This window comes from Pinus tabuliformis, chromosome 8, assembly GCF_031772625.1.
Source record: "Pinus tabuliformis cultivar Carrire ecotype Pingquan chromosome 8, CPIR1, whole genome shotgun sequence".
NCBI lineage: Eukaryota > Viridiplantae > Streptophyta > Pinopsida > Pinales > Pinaceae > Pinus > Pinus tabuliformis.
Genome location: NC_142294.1, coordinates 1963443899 through 1963469144, shown reverse-complemented (window position 1 = coordinate 1963469144; position 25246 = coordinate 1963443899). Strand labels below are relative to the sequence as shown.

General features: G+C 39.0%; 1 long non-coding RNA gene across 1 annotated transcript in view; it reads right to left on the bottom strand.

Annotated features, from left to right (window-relative positions):
• Positions 1 to 24404, bottom strand: part of LOC149244319 (uncharacterized) — a 301816-nt gene extending 277412 nt beyond the window's left edge. The window contains exon 1 of the long non-coding RNA XR_016246727.1: positions 24194 to 24404. This is a non-coding gene — a long non-coding RNA (uncharacterized LOC149244319). The remainder of the gene's footprint in view (positions 1 to 24193) is intronic.
• Positions 24405 to 25246: the final 842 nt, after the last annotated feature.

Below are 25246 nucleotides of genomic sequence, written 5' to 3'. Positions count from 1 at the left end.
TCCAAACCACTGTTTGTTGTCCCAAACTACTGTCTGTTGTTCAAACTGCAATTTTCAGCCTATAGCTCTGATACCATGTTGAAATTTGATGACTAAAAAAAAAAGTTTCCTGCAATCCCAAACCTGGTTTTAATTTCACATTATTCCCATTCAGTTAAATGTCCTTTCCCATAAACATACATTCAACATATAGAATTCTGGAAATGAAATTTTCAGATTAAAACACATAGGGTTGTCAACACATACTAAAAATAAATATGGACATAACCAGGCTCCAACATGAAGGCGACTTCAACACCTACCTAGCACCACCCAAACACTCTGCATTGATAATGAATTTGATACAAATTGTGGGCTCCTGTACTAGGGACAATGACCCACTTACAACGTTAATGATGATTGTGGGCTCTCGTACCAGGGACAATGACCCACTTACAACGTTAATGATGACAGCCCTTACAGATATACAATTTCAAAAACCCTTATTCCAGAAGCCCAGCTGCTATTTGCTACAAGATGACCAAACTATTGCAATTTGATTAATGACACAAGCCCGTACTATAAACAAGTGAAACCCTTATCCAAACTGATCAAATATGAACCTCTTGCTGCTACTAGATAAGCCACTGAACCATACTCTATCAGAAGATGCCAACTGAGACTACTGTGCAAGAGCCTTCACTTAAAGGATGAAACTCTTCCTTACTCAAGACCGTTGTTGTCAAACACTTACTGCTACTACAGAAAATAGAGCATTGCTATGACAATATGACAATGAAGGCACTGCTGAAGCAAAAATGATGATATAACCCAACTGCTTACTGCTGAAAGTATTAAAGTCTAACCACATATTTCTTTGTTTTTGCTTGTAAATGATTAATATTTGTAAACGTTCAAGCAATGTAAGACATATCAATGTCTGCTTGTCAAGTCACTTTGGAATTTCTTTGTGAATAGAAGACCATAAATGCAGCGAACAAACTTCGAACTTGTTGTCGTAGTTAGCTTCTTTTCGCAGGTACAAGACAAGAATATATATAATACACTTCAGAAGCACGTCACTGTAGATCTTTCACCATTGATTGTTCGTACTAGAGAAAACACATTGTTGTAGGTGTGGGACCTTTCCAATGATCAATGATCAAAGATCCAAGCTGTAATATGATCGTGACTGCTTTAGAATAGGTCGAGAATCAAAATATGTCTTGCGCTGCTTCAGATTCAAGAATATGATAACTTCAGGGATTAGTGTTATTTCGTTGCTACAAGAGTTCATTGAGAACAGTGATGATTTGAGCCTTTAAATGATGCACAATAATAAAAGGCCAAGACCAAATGTGTGCCAATTTGTTGAGATTGAGACCTCATTCATCTTCTGATCCTGAATTGCAACTTCAAAATGTAGGCTGCGTGAGATTGCACATCAGTAAGTAGGTCACGACCAATTCATTGAGATCTTACTTCTGTTCCAGAATTGCAACTTCAAAAAGTAGTCTGTTATATCAAACTCATCACCTCAATACTTCTACTATGGTGGTTTGTGGAGCTTCAAGAGATCAATTTCTTTGTGTATAGTGATGATGCCCTATGTATGGGCGTAAACATAGATATGAAGACTACAGTGTACAGATAGACCAGCAAATGCTTCAAAACTTGATAGTCGCAGGTACTTTAGAAAGGATATCCCTTACTCCAAGACGAATTTTGTTGAGAAATCTAGGGCATGAACAGTTAAAAGATTTCTCTGCTTGATAATTGCTTGTGATATACTTTTACTTCTTAGCTTATAGTATTTTCTTCGTTATGTTATTATTGTGTTCTTTTCATCAAGACAATTACCAATATGCACAATAAAAGACAAGTGACACAATATGTAGGCTTGTTAGCCAGGGCCAAAACCTCTCACCTCTTGAGAGGAAAACCCGATCAAAATTCTTCTTCTAAATCTTCAATTAATGAGTACCAAGACCATTACAAAGACCCTTGACTCTAGTATCCCCCCAAAAACCTTGTCACTAACCTTGATGCTCTACCTCTTCCCTTTCTCGACTTTCTTCTTGATCTCGAACTGCTCTCCTCGGCTTCTTCTTGAGAAACTCAGTCTCTATCTTTCACACTACTTCTTCTCGGTTTCTCCTATAGAATCTCGATCTCTAGTCTTCACACTGCTTCTTCTCGGCTTCTCCTAGAGAATCTCGGTCTCTATTCTTGATCTCTATTTCGGTCTCCCAGAACAAGTACCCCAGAAGAACCCTCTCTTCGCTGACTCCAGAAGAATCCTTCCTTCACTATCCCCAGAAGAAACCTTCCTTCAATATCCCCAGAAGAAACTCGCCTTCACTATGCCCAAAAGAAACTCTCCTTCGCTATGCCCAGAAGAAACCTTCTTATCCCTTCTTCGCACTTCTCTTTGTAGCCTCTTCTTCGCACTTTTCTTCACCGAATTCTTGTCGAGTTACTTGCCTCTAAGTGAGGCCGAGTGTGGCTATATATACACCTTATATCATGTCCTTTAGGCCGACATGATTACAAGTAGTTAGGCCGACTTCTTCTAGTAAGTTCTTCCATCGTTGTAGGCCGACTTGAAGAGGATAAGTGACAAGGTCTTGGAGGATACTTTACATAGACAAGATTGACCTTTTACAAAGTGTAACATGACTTCATTACATGACAATGACTCAACATTTTATGACTAGATGACAAATAATTCCTAAAGACTCTCAATGGGAGTCTTGACTCAAAAATAAAATCTCTTGCTCATGAAACCCATGAAGCAAGCAATACAATAATTTTATTTTTCTTCTTTACATCTCATTACATAAAATCATAATTACATGTCATTATGAAGACCGAACCTAGTTACACTTTTCAACACTCCCTCTTAACTAGGGAGGTATTCATAATGGTACTTGGACATTCTCAATCTGAAGAATTTCTCATAATAAGAATTCAAATTGGCAACTCATTTGAATAGCATCATATCAACCAGCATTGTCACATAGCAAGGCCTTGACTAACAGCTCCATCTCTCCACAAGATCTGAGCACAATGTTGGCGAGACCAATCATTTATAGACACTCTCATCATTGTCTCTCTCAGAACATACCCCACCCGGCACTCAGGGTGTGTTCCATGAGAACTATTCTTATCTTGGACTCCCCAACCCTCAAAGAATATCAATCCTCCACGACTAATCTTCTATTGGATGCCCTATCTCATCCTTAAAGAGTATCGGATGCCAAATGATTACCCAATCCTCCATTCTGTCTTCCCAGGTGAAGACCAGAATGATGTGTCTATCTCTCCCTCTCAAATAGGGAGGACATATTCCAATAAAGGAATGTACTCATTCCTACAAAAGGAATGTACCTAAGCTCCCTCTTGGCTTAGGAATTTCAAGTTTTTTCTCTTTACAGGCTCCCTCTTAACTAGGGACCTGCACAGATGGAGATGTTGGGTCAACCAGCTGCTTGAAGAACTCCTTTCTTCTTCAATGTCATAAATTTCTTTTGTCATGGAGTCTTCATCTTTTGGGACTTCTTCATAGGGTATAGACCATCCATCACTTTAATCCATGAATTAGTCATGTCCTTATTTCATCAGAAAGTTATCCATCAGTTTTCCATCTGGCTTTACTTCATGTCATGTTGCTTTCTTTATGCCATATTTCCAGAAGGATCTTACATCTTTCAATATGGTCCTCTTGGAAGTCATCCACAGATTTCCCTTTGGCAGTCCTACATAAGCCCATCCAGATATTAGTTCAAAAATAAGAAATGAACACTTAAATCAAAATTACCTTTGTGATGGTCTTTTATCATGACATCTTCCTATAGGTATCAGCATCCTGCATGTATGTTGACACATCTCTTAAAGATATTCATTGTCAAGGGTCTCCATCTTTTTCCGACTCCTATCAGAGTCTTCATATCTTTCTGGGAGATATTCTAGTCAACTCTTCTTGGTCTCGGATGTTGAATGCCTTCTACCTTTGTTGCATATTTTCATAATCTCTTCCTTTCTTTTCACACACTTCATTCCCAGGAGCTTCCAATCAGAGTTCCTCAATTGTAGTCAGCTTCCTCATGATTCATATGAGAACATATTATGTTGATTTCATCTAGTGTGACTTATGCTTTTCTGCAATCTTTCATAGGAGGAGATCCCTTCTTCTTTTGATCATATTTCCCAAGATGGAAATAGTGATCCATATTATCTGCAACCATATGACATGACTTTCATAATATCCTATGTAAGCATACATACCTCATCTTTTCATTGGGTCATCCAGACCTCCTGTAGCAACTTCATCTGAAAGAACTTTATCCTTTAGACCTACTTCACTATTATGTTATCATACCATCAACCCTTGAATCCCACGAGTTGGAATACCTGATGAAACATTTGCTTCCTTTCTAGATCGGTGAATCCTTTAATAAAGATTCCATGAGAGAAACTTGAGGATCTTTCATATCCTCACCCAGCAGATGTTTCCTTATTGACTATTGTATGATGATCCCAGTCGATGATGACCTCTACTTCTTTCTATAAGTATCACTTGAGATTTCAATGAGATTTCCAAGAGCTCTTATTCTTTGTAGTCAATAGAATTTATTCTAGACATTCTTTCTGCTTCCCATGTCAGGTGTTCTTACGTCTAATGCTTCTATCATGATGCTATTTTTTCTAATCTAATGCATCCTATCTTATTTATATTGCTTCTTATCTATTAATTTCAATTGGAAAGTACCTTCTAGTGAAGAAGATCCTCTCATTCATGGTAGAGATCTTTTACTTCTTCCTTCTTAAGCCTCTTTGTCTCAAGTTCTTTCACTTCCTCAGTAATATGGGCTTCTTCCCTATTCCTCTTATCCTTATTACGTTTAGGACAATCTCTTCTATAGTGCCCAAGTTCCTGACAACCATAGCATCTTACCTTAGCCATGTTTTTCTTTTCTTTGAAGGACCAAACTTTCCAAATTTCTCTTTTCTTCTTGTCATAGCAGCGTATGCTTGATTTTGTTCATTGATCCTACATCAATCTTACAGAGTGACCATAGATCTTGAAATGGAGTAATCTCTTTCTTCCCATATAAACTTGAAGTGAAGTTACCCCATTCTTCCGGTAGTGCATTTAGTACCACTGTGGTCATCTCTCTATCAGACATGACTTCTCCCAGCTCTTGTAGTTGATCTCGAATTTCTGATATCCTCATGAAGTATAAAGTTATTCCTTCTTCTTTGGACAATTTCAATTTGTAGAGATCTTGCCTTAATGAGATTACTTCTCCTGCAGTACTTACAGAAAACAACTCTGCCAGTTTGTCATATATAGCTTTTGTAGTCTCCAACTTTGATACATATGGGATTAGAGAGTCTTTTATAGATTCTATGAGAATCCTCTTAGCTTTCACTTCTCCCTTCATGAATCTAGCATGTGCTTGAGTAATCTTCCTTTGGAGGTTGGGTTATTGACCCCTTGATGTGATCCATGACCTCATTCTCAATAAGATTTAAGTTTGTCCTTGTCTTCCATGCAAGGTAATTTGTAGCCCCAACTAATTTATTGCTTTCCTTGCAAAAAGACATTTTGTTATTATCAAATATAGTCGTAGACTTACTTGAGTGATTGTTGCTTGCTTCCTCTTTAATCTTGATGTTGATAGAGGATTTGCTTCTTGAGGGATTGATGAGAGAGAGCTTGACTCACGATCCTTCTCGAATGTTCTAGTCTTCCTTCTTTCTTCAAGATGGCTTCAAGACTCTTGTTGGTGTAGATTTCTTCTATCTAGGGTTTTGTAGATCTTGCCCTTGGTAGCCCTTGGATTTGTTACCCTTCTTCAATACTTTATGTCTTCTCGATTGAGTGCCCCTTCTTGACTTCAGCACCTAAGCTCTGATACCATGTTGAAAAATCTAGGGCATGAATAGTTAAAAGATTTCTCTGCTTGATAATTGCTTGTGATATACTTATACTTCTTAGCTTATAGTATTTTACTTCGTTATGTTATTATTGTGTTCTTTTCATCAAGGCAATTACCAATATGCACAATAAAAGACAAGTGACACAATGTGTAGGCTTGTTAGCCAAGGCCAAAACCTCTCACCTCTTAAGAGGAAAACTAGATCAAAGTTCTTCTTCTAGATCTTCAATTGATGAGTATCAAGACCATGACAAAGACCCTTGACTCTAGTATCCTCCCAAGAACCTTGTCACTAACCTTGATGCTCTACCTCTTCCCTTTCTCGACTTTCTTCTTGATTTCGAACTGCTCTCCTCAGCTCCTTCTAGAGAAACTCGGTCTCTATCCTTCACACTACTTCTTCTCGGCTTCTCCTAGAGGTCTCTAGTCTTCACACTGCTTCTTCTCGACTTCTCCTAGAGAATTTGTCTCTAGTCTTGATCTCTATTTCGGTCTCCCAGAACAAGCACCCCAAAAGAACCCTTCCTTCGTTGTCCCCAGAAGATTCCTTCCTTCGTTGTCCCCAGAATATTCCTTCCTTCGTTGTCCCCAGAAGAAACCTTCCTTTGCTATGCCCAAAAGAAACTCTCCTTCGCTATGCCCAGAAGAATCTCTCCTTCGCTATGCCCAAAAGAAACCTTCTTATGCCTTCTTCGCACTTCTCTTTGTAGCCTCTTCTTCGCACTTTTCTTCTCCAAATTCTTGTCGAGTTACTTGCCTCTAAGTGAGGCCGAGTGTGGCTATATATACACCTTATCTCATGTCCTATAGGCCAACATGATCACAAGTAGTTAGGCCAACTTCTTCTAGCAAGTTCTTCCATCGTTGTAGGCCGACTTGAAGAGGATAAGTGACAAGGTCCTAGAGGATACTTTACATAAACAAGATTGACCTTATACAAAGTGTAACATGACCTCATTACATGACAATGACTCTAACATTTTATGACTAGATGACAAATAATTCCTAAAGACTCTCAATGGGAGTCTTGACTCAAAAATAAAATCTCTTGCTCATGAAACCCATGAAGCAAGCAATATAATAATTTTATTTTTCTTCTTTACATCTCATTACATAAAATCATAATTACATGTCCTTATGAAGACCGAACCTAGTTACACATTTCAACAAATTCAATAGATCAAGGCCGCATAAGAGATAACGCTAAGAAAAATAAGGCTGGACTAGTTTTAGCCTTTCAGCAAGACGTAGAAACAAGACCTTCTTCAGAAATTTCTTTCAAGTTATATGGCATACAGTTTGCTTCAGAAGGAAGGTTGTATGACCTTGTAATAACTATGTAACTTGTTGATCTTGGAAGCCCACAAAAACAAGAGGCCGAGCCTCAGGAATATCCTTTAACCTGTAGATGAACCAACGAATCCCTGAGCCCAAAACAAATACAAAAACCCTCTTTGTTTGATATTTCAATGTCTCCACAGGGGCCGAAAATCTCAGAGAAAATGTCACAAGATATTTTCATTGAAGTACATGTCTTGTAAGAGCTAACAGAATGTTGTTATATAGTTTTTCTTTTGAATGAAGAGGGGCTTCAATAGGTAAGCCGTTGGAGAGATTCAAGGAGGAAAATACTCTTTTTAAATTTCAATTAACATGAAGCCCAAGGATGTAGTCGTTACCTTATAGGAGTTAGGATTTGACTTTTCTTTGAAGTCAAAGACCCTTTGTAAATATAAAAATAGTCTTTAAGGCCCTTCAAGAAATGTGTTAGTCATAAAATTTGATGAAAGCCTAACGTCCTTGATGTGGATGATATGTTGGCCAATGAAGGATTGCCACATCATCTTCTTTTGGGATTATTACCCACAAATTTGGTCTTTCAACTTTAAACAAGCATAACTCACAAATCATGAGGCCTCTCGTGGCATGCTACATACCACAGGAATCAACCCAATGAGGAGAATCCAACAAGGATGAGTCAAACTCGAAGAACCATGAATTTCCATGTCATTTTGGTCAACAAAGGCAGGGCATCTCCCGGCGCTGCTTGCGTTGACATCAATGACAATCCTATATCAACACTAAGATGCATGTCATCATCATCAACCTGAATATCCTCAATCTTTTCCACAACAAATGTGAAATCTTGGTTGAAGGAAACAATGTGCCCAATAAATAGTTGGACATTACTTGCTAAATACTTAGCAAGATTGTACAAAGGTAACCATGTGAATCTTGGGAAGCCCATTGGAACTATTAGATAAATAAGTTGGGTTTGGTCTTAAGATTTTCATAAGTTGTAATATTCCTAATGGAAAATTTGACAGTAGATACCAGAAATGAACTTGAACAACAAAATAATCGCAAATAAACACACAACTACAATTTGATGCACAAATAAACGCCAATAAAATCACTGAGCCATTTTATTAATCCACTAGAAAGAGTACATCAACATGAAGGAATAGTGGAACCTGGGCTTGCCAAGCAAGCAGAGCAAAACCCAAAAAAAGATCTCTGACCAAAATGATGTATGACCCTGGCAATGATGTAGATGGCCTGGTGAGAAGACTGCTGCAAACCTGCTACTGCAAACTTGCTCTCTCCAAAACTCCAATGAAGCACCATGAGATTTTTGAGTGAAATCTCCTCAAGAGTGTTGGGTTTTCGTCCAACACCCGCTAGCAAACTCGAAGGTTTCTGAAGCGAACAAAGTTCCTTCTACAGATTAATTACTCCAAAAGACTTGGAATATCCAAATATCCATGAGGATACAAATATTATATATTAAATGTGTGAATAAGAATAAGAATGAATGATTTACAAATGAGAACGAGAGGCTTGCTTATATATCAGGCAAGTGTCTCTTCATGAAGAGTCATGTCTCATTTAGACATGTCTCTTCATGAAGAGTCATGTCTCATTTAGACATGCCTCTTCAACCTAACTACTGATTAACTAATAATTATTTATGATTATTATCGTTCACATTATTTCACATTATTTTATTTGTTACATTGCCTTCTTCCTCAAAAAGCTTTGTCTTCAAAGCTTGTCGATGAAAAAGGCTTGATCTCTTTTTCTGCTTCGAAAGTCTTTCTGTCTCGGAACAGTCATCTTCGTCGATACATGCTAATATGATCTTCTAAGTGACAAACAAAATTGTCGCATTGAGAAGGGATCAAACCATCCCAGGTTAATTTTCTGTGTAGTATTATGATCACTGGAATTTTGTAACGACTTGTTAGCATAAGACTGGGGTGAGATTACATCACTATTATCTGGAACATCAGTTTATTGTTTCTGGTCTGAATGGTCCCGATACATAGCGTGGTTGATTTGTCGATTCTCATGATTCGGATGCCGATAGGGAACTTTTTTGGTTTGATTTTTCCTTATTGGGCATGTGGCAATTTTTATATTTTTTTCTGGCGAAGATGTTGTTGAGTTGGTTATGGAACATTCTCTTGGGAAGTTCATTGTTTGAACTGCAACATCCAAGCACGTCTTTTCTTCAACTTGCTTGTCTTCTTCCTGAGTTGTGACATTCACTGAATCGGTATTTGTTGTTTTGTCATCAACTTGAATTCCTACATTTGATGCTTCTTTCTCGATAAGTTGTTGTACCTTGTTTTCTAATGACTTCTTATCCTTCTTAAGTTTCTTAATTTGCGACAATAATTTTTCGCTATGGTTTTTAAATCGAGAAACTTCTTCATTTTTGTCAACATTGATTTTGTCAATTTCTTTTTGCATATTTTGTAATACCTTTTTACCTTCTTGAGACATTACTTTTGAAATATCTGAGATATCTTCTGGTGTTACTGAATTTGGTTTTAGTGTAAAATCTTGGAGCGTTATTTTCTTCTTCTTGTAAGAAAATGTTAAAAACTTCTTCTTTGTATTTAGAATAAAGGAACCTAGAGTTTCCATCCAGGGTAATCCCAAAACAATGTCACTATCGTTAAAACATAAGGTTTTCACGGTGAATTGTGAGGTAAAAGTATAATCTCCAATATTTAGGTGTAGATTGCTTATGTCGTATTGTTTGTTACATGTGCCAAAAATATTTGTTTCAACTATATTTGATTCAGGAATCACCAATTGGTTAGCACATTTAGGACTAATATAATTACTTGTTTCAGCAACACTGATAGAGATTATGATATCTCTTCCTGCGAGCGATCCTTTGATTTTAAATAATGTATCAACACATTTACCAAAGGTTTCAGGAAACCTTTCATTACTAGTCTCCATTTTACTTCTTAAATATTAAACATTTTTTTAAATCACTTTTTTTTATTTAAATTATATTTTTCCAAATATTTCCCCCTTTTATATATATATATATAAAACAAACTTTCTTTCTTCTTCTTCTTCTTTTTATATAATAGTAATTTTTTTAATATATAATTATAAATTATATATATTATATAATTTTAATTTATATATATTATAAAATTATAATTATATAAAATTTATATAATATATTTATATCTATATATATAACTATATAATATAATTATATATATTTTAAATCACATACATTAATTTATGAAATCGTATGATTAATGGAAGGACGTGATGGATGACTGTAAGAAGGCCACGGGGTTAAGATGCACTATTGGAATTAGATGTGATGGAACAGAGGAGCAGCGGTAGCAGCGGGTGGAAGGGAGCAGCGGGAGTGTGCGGTGTGGGGTTGGGTTATTGAGAGCTGCGACTTCTTGCCGAGTAAGAAGCCCGCTGCAGATGGCGTTGGGTTGTCGAGCACGAGAGCAGATGTCGCGGGAATACGGGGGAGCCAAGGGTGTGGGACGGCAACGTGGAAGAGGAATGGATCAGCAGCGGAGTATGGTCGTGGACTGAATGGAACTGTACAACTGGACGATGGTGTCTGGACTGCAATTGGTCCGTTGACTATGGGGCTCTGTCGTGGACGAGAAGTCGACAAGATAGCGGTGGAGAAAGCAACTAGTCTGAGTCGTTGGCAGCTATGAAAATGTGGCAATGGCAATTGATGGGAGCGGCGACTCAACGAGCTGCACTTAGAGGCAGTCACAGGTAAGTTTTTTTTTTTTTGCTTTTTTTTCTATAATTTGTTTTCGAATGTATAATCTATTTTATTTTTTCTTTTGACTTTTTTTTTTAATATTTTTTTATGGCCAAAGGCCTGATAGCGAAAAGAGGAGAAACTCCCAATTTTTGAGTGAAACGCTTCAATCAAGATGGCAACAAGGTTGACGATTTTTCGATGGTCAAAGACCTAGATCAGAGAGCGAGCTTTATGCAGCGTCGAAGCAGCCAAAGAATCAAACAACTCTAATACCAAATGAAGCGAACAAAGTTCCTTCTACAGATTAATTACTCCAAAAGACTTGGAATATCCAGATATCCATGAGGATACAAATATTATATATTAAATGTGTGAATAAGAATAAGAATGAATGATTTACAAATGAGAACGAGAGGCTTGCTTATATATCAGGCAAGTGTCTCTTCATGAAGAGTCATGTCTCATTTAGACATGCCTCTTCAACCTAACCACTGATTAGCTAATAATTATTTATGATTATTATCGTTTACATTATTTTACATTATTTTATTTATTACAGTTTCCGTCCTGGGGATATAATAGCTAAGAACTAGGTTCTCCAACTCTCATCAAGACTATATGCACAAATCCAAGATGTCCTGTAATGACCTCCTCCTCTTTTTTTATAGATATGATGGACCCCTCTAGAAGCTCCTATTTTATTATTATTTCAATCATTGAGCACATTTCTCTCTTTTTATTTCAATTAAAATATCTTTTTAATGTGGGAAAATGGTAAATTGACCACCATGTCTCCTCGGGCCACTGAAAATCACTTCTAACCATCCCATCTTGTAGATCTTCTCATTCCGGTTCCAACAAGCTATTACACTAAGGTGTTCTGACAAGTATTCCTCTCAAAATGCCACCTTAAGCGTAATTAATTGAGTTAGGCAAAATAATTGTAATGACCTTACCAAAACTAAATCCCTAAATTCTAACAGTTGCAAATTAAACAGGAATTTATCGATTTAATACATAGATACATACCTGGCTTCCGCATTTGAAGTCGGTCATGAGTTGTCGTAGCTCCAAATTTGCTCCCGTTACCAAAATGACCAAATCCTCCCTGCCAATCTGGGCACAATCTCGATACCCAGATCTAGAATACGTCAAAATTGAAGAACTTTGGCCCCCGTGCCCAAAAGCTTCAAGAACAGTTACTCAAATCTCCAATTCTGATTGAATTCTCCTCCAAACCACATTTCACCCCCATAGCAAACCAATTTTCTCCTCCTCCAGGCGTCTGTGCGTACTCGGATAAATACCCCTTCCTAGGCGGTCATGGCCCTCTTCCACCACCCTCATCAGATTTTATTTGAGATTTATATGCTTTACGCATAGCAAGAAGGTGAGGATATGTAATATATTAGTGGGGAGTTGATTATAATATTTAACTATAATATTAAAATGTTTAAAACTCTAATTATAATATTTAAATATAATAAATATTTATACATATACATCAATAATAATTAACTTATAAACTTTAATGCTATGGTTATCAATTTTTACACTAGTAAGATTGAAAGTATTAATTTTATTCAATAACCTTAATAATTATGAAATATTTAAATGTATGTTTTGAGTGCCGAAATTTAGGTAATATCTCCCTTCTTAATAATTTAGGTACTTAATCCCTTTATAATTCATTTAAACATCTTTCATAATTATTTAATAAGTATACTAGTGCAAGGCATGCGATGTATGCATATCTAGTTATCATATGCATACCTCGTACGCATGCTAGTACCCTTCTGCTTATAAATCGAAATGGGTCATTACAATAATAACTTCGTTTTACAAGAATTATCAAAATGCAATGGAACGTGAAGCAAGTTGTGTGGAATCAATCCTGATGATGGAACATGGCAAGTGAACTCCTTCAGACCCCATAAAACATCTCCAAAATCCCCTGGGCCCACTGATGAAGTAAACCTGCACCTGTGACCTGTATGCCTCCAACCCTAAAAGTCCATCCTACCCATGCCAAAGGAACACCAGAAAAAAGGAACATCACAAATCCTGCCGCCCCAAGATTGCTTGCCCTCAAGCAAGCCAAACTTGTGGACCAGTCTGGTGGGCCAATGCAACTGAAACCCAATGCCCGGATCCCATACAAACCACTAAATGATGCTATGTCTCTATGTCAACCCACCATGGACGGACCCCTCAATGCTCGAATCCCAAACCAAACTCTAACTAAACATGTCATCAACAAATCCTCCTGGATCGCAAAGCCACTAAGAACAAGCATCAATGCTCCATGGCTCTGGTTGTGTTATAGCTCGGCTATGAATGCTGCTCCATTAACCACGTACCAACTCATCACCTCTCTCTAGTCTATGAAAATTCCTGAATCTAACACATCAGAAAGCCCTCCTGCAATTACTGATTTACAATCTCCTACTTGTTCTTTATATTAACAAGTTATTTAATTGCATAAACATTGAAGTAAACACTATTGCAGCCTTCACAAATATACAGATCATGCACTGAAATAAACTGATACAATGACATAAGGGACACCGTTATTTTTGGACAATTGTCCCCGAAAAAACCCAATTCGGTAAAATCGGTGCAGCATATAGAGGGTTTGTATTGTTAAGCAGATTTCGTGAATACAACTAGGGTGCCAGAAATGGCTCACACAATAGAATACCCTTGGCAGTAGTACCTCTACCCGGAGACAGATATTCCAACAAATCAGCAAGCGGATGATCAAACACCACAGCGACTATGGTTGTTCCCTATGCCGGACAGCAAAAGCTGCTCCAAGCACTACTCTGGAACTACGTCACTCCTCTAGGAGTTGCGTCACCCTCTCCCAGCTCAGAATCTGTTGATTTGCTCCCAGTCTGCCCCACAAAATCTCCCTAGCGCTACCTCTAACGCCCAACGTCAGCCTTTTGCGTCCTTTGCGTCAGCTCTTCGGCCTTTGCATCAGCCCTTCTAGGACCTGCGCTCTCTCTCCCAGCACTACGTTGCCTCTCTGCTATGTATTCTTCAGCCTCGGATGAAAATCCCTTGCTGAACTGCCCCTCACTGCAACTCTGATCACTAACTCAATTTCCTCAGCAAACCTCGCCCTAGAAAATCAAATTCTTTGATCACTTGATGTATCTCCAACTGACCCTCAAGCCTCCTCTTATACTTTTCTTGTTGACGAATCAACGGCTGAGATTAAATTCCTAATCAACGGCTAAGATTAGAACTGGCTTGATCCTCGTCACTTAGAACTTTCTCACCCATATTTTATTAATACACATTAATATTTTTATTTTCCTAAGTTTAGACTTAGGAACCCATTAAAAATATTAATTATTTTAATAACTCCTCATCCGAGTGGAATTTCTCCAAATGATTTCTGGGTCTTGGAGATCTCATGTGCCTTAGCCTCTCCACCAATTTTCAAGGCTAGAGCACATCCGATGCTACCCAAAATCAACATATTCCAACCCTTGGCATAGACCAAGGTCGGTCCCACGCTTGAAATGTTGGAAAGTTGTTGGCCTATCTCCCACCGCCAACTAGAGTGTGTAGTACTCCTCATGTTTAAGAGTCTTTGTTGCACTATGCTCTCGACTAAGAATATCGTGCCACCAACAGGATACCAACTCATGATCTCCCGCCAATCCATCTCACGGGAAGGATCGAGTGCTTAAGCACTTGTACATGGTACAAGTTGTTAGTTTCTATAGCAACAGATGTGTTTTAGCCACAAAATTTTGTGGAGAGGCTAGAATACATCAGATCTCCAAAACCCATAAATCGTTTCTAGAAATTCCACCTAGAAATGACTTAATTAGATTATTAGTCGTTTTTTAAATATTTCCTAAGTCTAAACTTAGGGAATATGACTAATTAATCATAATTAATTAAGTTATGGTGTGAACCTTCTAGAAATCACACAGATCGACTTCAAGTTAATCCTAGCCATCGACTAAGATCTAATCTTGGTCATTGAAGTCTCAATAGAGGATTATAAGAAGAAGTTGATGGCACTTGGAGAATACACTTGAGCAGTTTGATTTCATGAGCGGATCGATTTCCAGAGTAGCAACAATCAGTTGTCGGAGGGAAAGCCACTGAGATCGAAGCAGTGAGAGAGGGGCAGGGGTAGTGAAGCCGAAGGAAGGATTCCAGTTTCGGTGAGTGCATTTGCAGAGAGGCAAGTGAGCCACAGTGAGGCTAACGCAGAGCAGCGCAGTAGCCTCTAGAGGCAATTTCGAATCTGCTGGGGAAAAGCAGAGTTTCAGTGCTAGAAGCTAGGTAGAGGTTCCGAAGGCTAGGAGAGACATTTTCCCAGACAGCAACAAACCAGACGACTTGAGGAAAAGTTGGTTCAAACTGAGTGCAAAAGGGACTGTGCTAGGGTGATGTAGTAACTGCACAGAGCCAGTTTGGACGACTCAATTTGAGTTGAGGTCAGAGCCCGAATTTGCTTGTGGAGTGAGGAAATTCCTCACTAGATTTTTCTTACCAGTTTTTCTCTGTAGGATTGCCAGTTTCAGCATCCAGTTGTACTCAGATTATTTCACTGCTGCATAATAATAAAACCCTCAGCTGCTGCACCGGTTTTCCCGAGTTGGGTTTTTCCGGGGACATTGGTCCAAAAATAACTGTCATTTTATGTGTGTGTGCTAGTATTTCTTCCAGTATTTATTTCTTCCGCAGTTTATTTGTGTAGGTTGCAGTGTGATTGATTCAATATTTGTTGTAGCACACAGTAAATAAATTGTTAAAATTAATTTAACAATTAGGAGAATTATTTCCAGTTGTTGCAATAGGATTCAAGTCACTGATTTTTCAAACGAGTCCATCATGTTGCACCATGCTTAGCTCATGCAGCTCTACCCCACCAATCAATAAAATATGTCTAGGGATCCCTGCCTCTCTCCCTATAGGTGGGCAACTGGTGCTGCATTCCCTGTCTATGTACCCCTAGAGAGGGTTGTTGCCTAGAAATACTACAGCTTTGCTAGCTACCACTGCATCTACCTGCACCTCATCAATGGGTAGACCCAAAGATGGATGCACCACTATCTCCAAAAGAGCCTCCCTCATCTGACCGGAAACTCCATGCTCCACCGGTCCACTTGTCACCTGCAAAATTGTCCTGATAGGTCTCAATACCTCCTAATGACCAATGTATGCAAATACTACCTCCCTAGTGGTTGTCTGTACATCTGCTTGCTCCTCATCAATGGTTGGCCCCAAGGATGTTTGCTCATCCTCCATCATGGGCTCAACATGAGCCACTAGCTGACTCTCCAAAGATGGCTCATCATGTGCATTGTGCTCCACTATAAGTTGTTGCTCATCAATCTCCTCTATCAAACATGGTTTCATCTCTGCATTATTGTCAACAACTCCCCATGACTGCCCAAGCTCCTCAGAGGTGTCCTCGTAAGTACCCATGAACTCAACTACAAAAGAAGAATCCTCATCCTGAAAGTCAAAAAATTCTTCTCCTCATCTACCCCTGTCATCTCCTCGGTGTCACTTATGCATGAGTGGTCAAGTCCCCAAGGTTCCTTGCAGATGAAGCAAAGACCTTTTCTCCTCAGCTCATTCTTGTTGCATGGTTGGTCACCACAAATCCTCCGCAACTCCTCCTGGGTTAGCTGCCTTCTAAAGAACCTCATGTTTTTCTCAACCACCCTTTTGGCTAGCTCATAGGCAGCTAGTGAGACAACTTGTGTCTTCCTCCAAATGACTAACAATTTGGCCTGCAGTTGTTTGTGAATGATGTCACCTTCAACTAATAATGAAGATAAGATATCTTGCATGTTGGCTTTTACCTCCTCAGGGTGATGCTCTTTGATGTTGGTGAAGAAGAATTGACACATCTGAAGGATCAAATCATCCTGCTCTAGATCAAGCATGACTATGTAAGATCTAATTTTGGCCATAGTGTCTAGGATCACACGCCTTCTATCAAAGTTTGAGCTTTGGGTGTCATGCAGTCTTGAATAGCACTCTACAATCAATTGAAAGACCCTCTTCATGATGTCATCATTGTAGGGAGGAAAGGGTGCTACTATCCTCAAAATATCACTGAAACAAGAGGCAATTATAAGCTTGACTCTCTCACCAGGGTGCTCCAAGAATCTGGCTTGTACCAATGCAAGCATAGCTGGCTCTAGAGCCCAATTTAAACTCCAATCAAATTGCTCCACCTTGGAAAGATAGCATTCCAGCTCTTCCAATGTGAGAGGGTCACCTTTTGATCTTCCAGTCTTCAAGTCTAACCCAAGTGCGAAAAGCCAATTCCCCACCTCTTTTTCCTTTTGCAAGTCTCTTGGATGCCTTTGCTAGAGCATATTATGAACCTCTCTGGTGAAAGGTCTGTTGTTCCACGCTTTCCACGACCCTAAATAATACTCCATGGCGTTCACAAAGTGTAAAGGTAAATAATATTTGGCCCTTAGTGAATTGTCGTCACCCGAAATATTAAACTTGGCCGCTTTTTAATAATATTTCCACGGCCCTAAATAATACTCCACGACCTTCACAAAATGTAAAGGTTGGATAATTCGACACAACCAAATATTTGACTTTATAAAATTTAATTCTTGGCCAAGTAATGGACCTTTAGCTAAATATTTGGTGAAAATAATGGTTGCCCCCCTTAAAAAAAAAAAATTAACCAATCAATAATATTGGGTTGAATATTGGCTTTCAAACAGTAATTCGAACCCCTGCAACAAATTACTTTGGCAAACAAATTAAGAATTCTCGAAATCGATCTTCAATAAACCCTCAGGCTGGCAAGAAGACCAACTTTGATAACACTGTAATATTCCTAATGGAAAATTTGACAGTCGATACCACAAATGAACTTAAACAACAAAATAATTGAAAATAAACACACAACTAGCAATTTGATTCACAAATAAACGTCAATAAAATCACTGAGCCATTTTATTAATCCACTGGAAAGAGTACATCAACTTGAAGGAGTAGTGGAACCTTGGGCTTGCCAACCAAGCGGAGCAAAACCCAGAAAAAGATTTGTGACCAAAATGATGTATGACCCTGGCAATGATGTAGATGGCTCGGTGAGAACACTGGTGCAAACCTGCTCTCTCCGAAATTCCAATGAAGCACCGTGAGATTTATGAGTGAAATCTCTTCAAGAGTGTTGGGTTTTCGTCCAACACCCACTAGCAAACCCGAGGGTTTCCGTCCTGGGCTATAGTAGCTGGGAACTAGATTCTCCAACTCTCATCAAGACTATGCACAAATCCAAGATATCCTGTAATGGCCTCCTCCTCCTATTTTTATAGATCTAATGGACCCCTCTAGGAGCTCCTATTTTATTATTATTTTAATCACTAAGCACAGTTTCCTCTTTTTATTTCAATTAAAATATATTTTTAATGTGGGAAAATGGTAAATTGTCCACCATGCCTCCTCGGGCCACTTAAAATCACTTCTAACCATCCCATCTTGTAGATTTTCTTGTTCTATTTCCAACAAGCTATTACACTGAGGTGTTCCATCAAGTATTCCTCTCAAAATGCCATCTTAAGCGTAATTAGTCGAGTTAGGCACAATAATAACTTTGTTTTACGCTAAATATCAAAATGCAATGGAGCGAGAACCAAGTTATGCGGAATCAATCTTGATGATGGAATATGGAAAGTGAACTCCTCTAGACCCCATAAAACATCTCCAAAAGCACTTGGGCCCACTGATGAAGTAAACCTGCACTTGTGACCTGTCTACCTCCAACCCTAAAAGTCCATCCTACCCATGCCATAAGGAACACCAGAAAAAGGAACAACACATAAGTGAAGAAGAGGAATTTTTATTGATAGTTAGAGTACCCATTTTGTATCGAAATGTTCACCATTCTTTTAATGTAAACAGCTAGGTTATAACCATTGTAGCATTGTCTTTGTTTAAGGCACATTGTATTAGGAATATCGTTAAGGCTCTGAAGGGCTTCGTTAGTGCTTCTAGGTGGTTTTGAGTTGTCTCAATGCAACATGAACAACAATTTTGTCATATAAATGAGGGAAAATATCCTATGTCGTCCCTAATGCATAATAAGAGTTATTATATAATTATTCTAGCATTGCATTATAGACCATGTGATAGCCTATATTTATATAATAAACTTAAATATATTATATTGTGACATTTTACATTTTTCTATCATAACCCTTTCTATGTCGATTAACCACATGATGATTTATATTTTAATGGTGGGTGCAAATTTGCATGCATTGGTGTTTTTTTAGTGATTAATTTCACGTGATTTGTTTAGTACAGGTGAAATATGCAACATTGTAGACAACGATGGCACCCTAGTTTGCAGTATGGTGACTAAAACTAATTTTTGTTTGCCAAGTGTTGGTTTTTTTAAGCAATTTTTAGCAGTTCTTACGAGACCACTAGGCAGACATGATGGTCGACAAATGTGGGTAGACACTTTGTTTGAATGCAAAAACTCATGCCCAAAATAATTTTCTAATGACAAAATGCTCATGCTCACTCTAAGTTTCTTTAACAATCTGAAATGCTATAAAGGCTCTGTGTGCACTCAACAATTTTTTTAAATATTCTCATAGTGATTAATGTTTAACTCGGTAGTAATGATAAGAGTAGGGTTGCAGAGATTGATAGCTTTTTTCAAAGAGTAACATTATTTGCAAAGGCTTGCAATAGCAATTGTGCTTCTAGTGTATAAAGTTACATTTTCCATTATATAATGTAAGGGATTGAAAACTTCTTGATGACTATTATCTAAACAGTTTTGTCAATTTTTACCATAGCCTTCAATGGTACATTGGGCAGCTAACAATAATAAAGGTGATTGCTTTTAACTTGATAAGGGTTGTGGCCTATTGCCACAAAATCTAGTAGGACTTGGAGAGGAGACCCTACAAGGCTACAGCTAAACCAAGTGCCAAAAATGGGATAGTGGCCCACTATCACCACAGCCAAAATCCCCTACTCTTTACAGATTTTCACCGATGGGAGGAGTCCCGGTATGAGAGAGGTCACCTGAGATTGGTATTCTAATATTGATGAACAAGGTGACCTAAGTAGGATCTCAAGAAGAAAGGCACAATTTAGGTTCAAGGCTTCACAAAGAAGCAATCTACTTTCTAAAAAGAGAGTCCTACAAGACAAGGCACAAGACCTAGGGTTTGATGATTTTGATGTGTGTTGGAGTATCCAAAGGTCAAGGCCAAAGAGAAAGGGTTTCTTGTAAGATGATAAGACAAAGACAAGGCTCATGAAACCCTCAACAAGCCCCCAAGTTGAGGCAAGACTAGCTACCCAATGCAGTGACCTGGTGTACTCGCTTAAGCTCTACCATAAACTGACTGTGTGTTCACTACAAAACAGTCTGGCCTGGTGTTGACCAGATACATGAGAGAGCCAATCGACTATCTATAGAAGGTAGGGTCCACTGCCTCTGATCTGGAAGTATCAATCTTATTCTAGTTGGTCACAAGTGGCATAGCCATGGCTCTACAATCCTCCATTCTGAAACGCCTCAAGATCCCAATTGTGTATTTCCATTGTCCAAGGAAAATCTCTCCCTCTCTTTGTCGCACCTCCAACCCCAGAAAGTAGTGCATCAACCCCAAATCTTTCATCTCAAACTCTTTTGCAACATCCCGCTTGCAATGCACTATGAGCTCCTCAGACCCTATGAGAAACAGGTCGTCATCATACAACACCAATATGAGAGGCTCGCCCTTTACCTAAATGTAATATAGGTTTGGTTCTACCTCACTCTTGGTGAATCCCACGCTTTGCCAGTAATTGTCAATCTGCGCATACCACGCCCAGGGAGCCTACTTGAGCCATACAGTGCTCTCTTCAACTTGCATGCATGGGAGTCCCTCCCATGCACCTCGAAAACCTTTGGTTGCTCTATGTAGATCTCATCCTCAATAATACCGCTGAGGAAGGCCACCTGCACGTCCATCTAGTGAATCCTCCAACCCATCTGCACTGTTATAGAAATGATAGCCTTGATGGATGAGTATTTGACTTCTAAAGTGAAGGTCTTGTCATAATCGATCCCTTACTTGTGCAAAAAGTCCTTAGCCGCAAAGCGAGCTTTGAACTTCTCCATGTTGCCATCTACAACATGCTTGATCTTGTACAGCCATCTCAAGCCAACCACTAACTTGCCCACTTGCCGTGGCACAACCTCCTATACGTTGTTCTTCATGATGGAAGAATACTCTTCCATCATGGCATCCATCCACATCTAATGCTTAGACATCTCCTAAAAGCTAGCAGGTTCAGCCTCAATCAATTCACTCATCAATGCCATATACCCAAAACAACGTTGAGGAGCCTTGCTTTGTCTCACTGAATATCTCGGAGTACCAACATACTCCTGGGCCTCTCTCAATGTCTGCTCTACCCACTTGGTCTGCTTTCTCCATGTTCAAGAGTTTGAGGTTGGGTGTGAGGAATCTCCTATTCCTCATCCTGATCTCTTTGCTTGGCTTGCTTGCTCTACTCACCAACTTACGTGACTATAGTCAGAGGAATATGTGTTGACTCAACCTTTGGTGCCTGCTCCTCCTGAACCTTAGTTGTAGAAAAACTCATGCTGCCAGACTTTCGAAGAGTCCTCTCTTCTTCAAACTTCACATCCATATGCACTATTGTCTTCCTGAGAGTTGGAATGTAAACACGATAGGCTTTTGAAGTCTTACTATACCCTCAAGGATACCATTCTCTGCAATAGCCTCCAACTTGGTTCTTTTCTCCTTGGGAACATGGCAATACACAAAGCACCCAAAGATGTGAATGTGTCACAAATCTAGTTTCTTCCCTATAAACGCCTCCTCTGGTGTCAATCTACCCAACACTCTGTGTGGGCTTCTAGTCTACAAGTATATAGTAGTGTTGCAAACCTCTACCCATAGAAACAAAGGCAAATTCTGGTAATGGAGCTATAGCCCTGGTTTTTCATTCTGCAACCCCATTCTGCCGAGGGTTGTACAAAACAATCAACTCCTTCTTGATACCTTCCTACACACAAAAGTCCTTGAAAGCAATGGATGTGTACTCGCCTCCATTATCCGACCTTAGTGTCTTGATCTTCCTCCTTGTATGATTCTCAACTAGAGACTTGAACTCATTGAATCTACTGAAACCTTGTCCTTATTTTTCATGAAATAGATCCAGTTCTTCCTAGAGAAGTCGTCAATGAAGGTCACATAATACTAGTACCCACTCAAGGATATTGTTGACATGGGCCCACACATGTCTGAGTGTACTAGATCCAAAATCCCTTTGGACCTAGTGTCGAAAAATTGGTTTTGGCATATTTACCTAGTGCACAACCCTTGCACACCTCATGTTGCTCGACCTTCAATTCTAGCAGCCCCATCACTATCTCCTTGAACACATTAACTGCTCCATGATGAAGATGAGCCATCCCCCTGTGCCATAATTCTCCCATCCCTTGGCTACAGCTTACAAATGCATGTGTTGGCTCAAACTGCAATCGAAACAAGTTGCCCTTCCTGACCCTTATTACTTTCATTGTCTTAGAGTTCTTGGGCCGAATATACACTTTACGCTCCTCAAAGGTCACAATGTAACCCTTGACCTCCAAGGTAGCAACTGAAACCAAGTTCTTTGCCATTCCCGGAACATACAAACACATCCGCCACCAACAAGGGTTTGTCGAACTCCCTCTGAAACTTGATTGTGCCAATAGCAGCTGGATAGTACTTGGCCTCGTCTCCGAGCTCTACGTACAAATTCAACTCCTCCTTCAAACTGGTGAAATACTCTTTGACTCTTGTCATGTGGCAACAAGCCCCACTATCAACGTACCACATGATGGTGGCTACTGGCCTCAAGAGACACGCAATAAGCAAAAACTCATTCTCGAACCGTGTTGCAAACTTGTAAACCTCTGCAATAGCAATAACCTGTTTCTTTTGCTTTCCCTTCTTCTTATTTTGGCACTAGCTAGTGTTGTGACCCAGTTGATGACAGGCAAGGCATTTAACCTTGCTTAGATCCTTCTTCTTCTCACCCTTGTAAGAGGACCCCTCGCTTGGCCCTTTCTTGGCCTTCTGCTTACCCTTGATTTCTAGTGCAAGGTTCTTGTCTTCTTCAAACCTCTTCCTTTGATCTCCCCACTGAGCACTTTCTCGAATCTCCTCTTGGATGAAATCATGCCAAAGACTCGCCTAGTCGAGTAGGTGATCCCGGGCTATATGCACTAAATCCTCCTCAACAATCATCTCTCCAATAGCAACTAATCCATCCCTACCCTGTATCAACCTAGACAAATAAGACATCACTCTCCCGCCCTTGGATATTCTTGTGCCATGCAACTTGTCCTTACGCATCATCTTTCGACTCTAATAGTTGCTCTAATATAGTTTCGTGAGCATAACCCACATATTTTTCGCAGTATCCTTCTCTGATAGATGGGGTATGAGATGATCTTTAACCCCATCAAGAATAATCCTCTGCGCCTTGGCCTTCTTGACCTCATGCAAATCAAGGGCAATTGGATCATTTGTTGGCAGAACCATTGTTGTATTAACAAAATTCCACAACTTATTCTCCTTGAGAACAGATGAGATTCGAACCTTCCATTGCAAATAGTTCGAAGAATCCTCAAGCACATCCTCATATCAAACACTGGTAGCCATTGTAAAATAAAAGTTAAAACCCTCAAAAAGATTGAAAAATAAAATCTGAATTTTTTGTTCTAAAACCTGTGTCAAATATCCTTGGCTTCATATTCAAAGTTTAGAGCTTTGGTACCATGTTAATTTCTTTAAACCCAACTACAAATTTACTATCTCAACAAATAATCACAGATCTGAAATAAGCAAAGCTTTCTAATCGAATTTGAAACAACAAATATTCTAGGTTTTTAACCAAATAAACAGCAGAAGCAATAGCAAAAATACTCGAAACCAATCACATGCAACAGAGAATAACACAGATATACCCTAGAAACCCCAATGTGGGGAAAACCAGCAAACATTGGGCTTCTTATTCAGCTTCAAAATAAATATTTTCTTACAACAATTACACAAGAATTTGCACCAGCAAATACCCAGCGAAAGATCTCAGCCCTCTTTCTCTCACTCCGCTCTTGTACGACCCACACACGCGACCCAACAGAAAACTTTTGCATACAAAGAAACTTGACCTCTCGGCCAAAGAGAAAACTCAGCCTCTCTGTTGATCTCGCTTGCCCCGATCTCGCTCTAGCTAGCTCGATCTAGCGTTTTGTCGCTCTCACTGCCCAATACTGCGCTCCACTTAATCCCAATTCATGCCAAATCAAAATGTACATCTCCTTTGGTTCGAACCTTCTATTAGAAAGATCAAACCCTAATCTCAAGCGAAATCCCTAATCTCAACGGTTGAGATTAGATCTCGACTCATTGAGATCAACAGCTATGACTTAATCTGTTGTTGACTTATTTTCCCTTTTATAAAAAGGTACCCAACAATTAAATTAAATTGCCGTCTAAAGTCTTGACTTAGGAAATTCATCAATAGACTGTCGTAGGAGATAATTAAGGCGACTCACTGCCTTTCATGGCACTTAATCCATGTAAAATCACCTCCGAAGCTACAATCTCAACACTGATCATTGTGATAACCTGGACACACCAATAATGGAACCAGCAGAATGGAATCCAGCTGGATCTTAACCCTCCAATTGCTATTCTTAGTGCATGACAAGCAATATTTTATCACATTTGATTCATTGAGTATTCGTAGTGGTTAAATTGGAAGAAACTTCCTCCCAGCAAAACCGTTCACAATAAAAACTGAGGAGAGATTTCAGCGGTTGATTTAAGAACTTGGAGCATTAAGTCTGGAGATATATTTTATATGCCAGCCCATTCTAGGTTTATTGCGAGGCATATAAAAACATGTCTAGCACATGAGAGACAGCGAATGAAGAAGAAAAATTGCTCCTGTTGAAAGCAAAAGATAAGTTTATGACCAAGTTATCAGATCAGGAATTGTTCAAGTTTCTCTCTGACTTTTGGATTACCAAGCATTTTGACTTAAAACAGAAGAACAGGTAATAAAATGATAGCAGCTTCCAAACCTGAAGTGTTTATATGATTGTCAAAATAATACATGAACATAACCGCTTTGGCGTATACCCTGTTTGCAATTAGAGAAACGCATGGTTTCTGCTTATATATTGTGCGTGCCACTACAGATAGATATATTTAAAGTT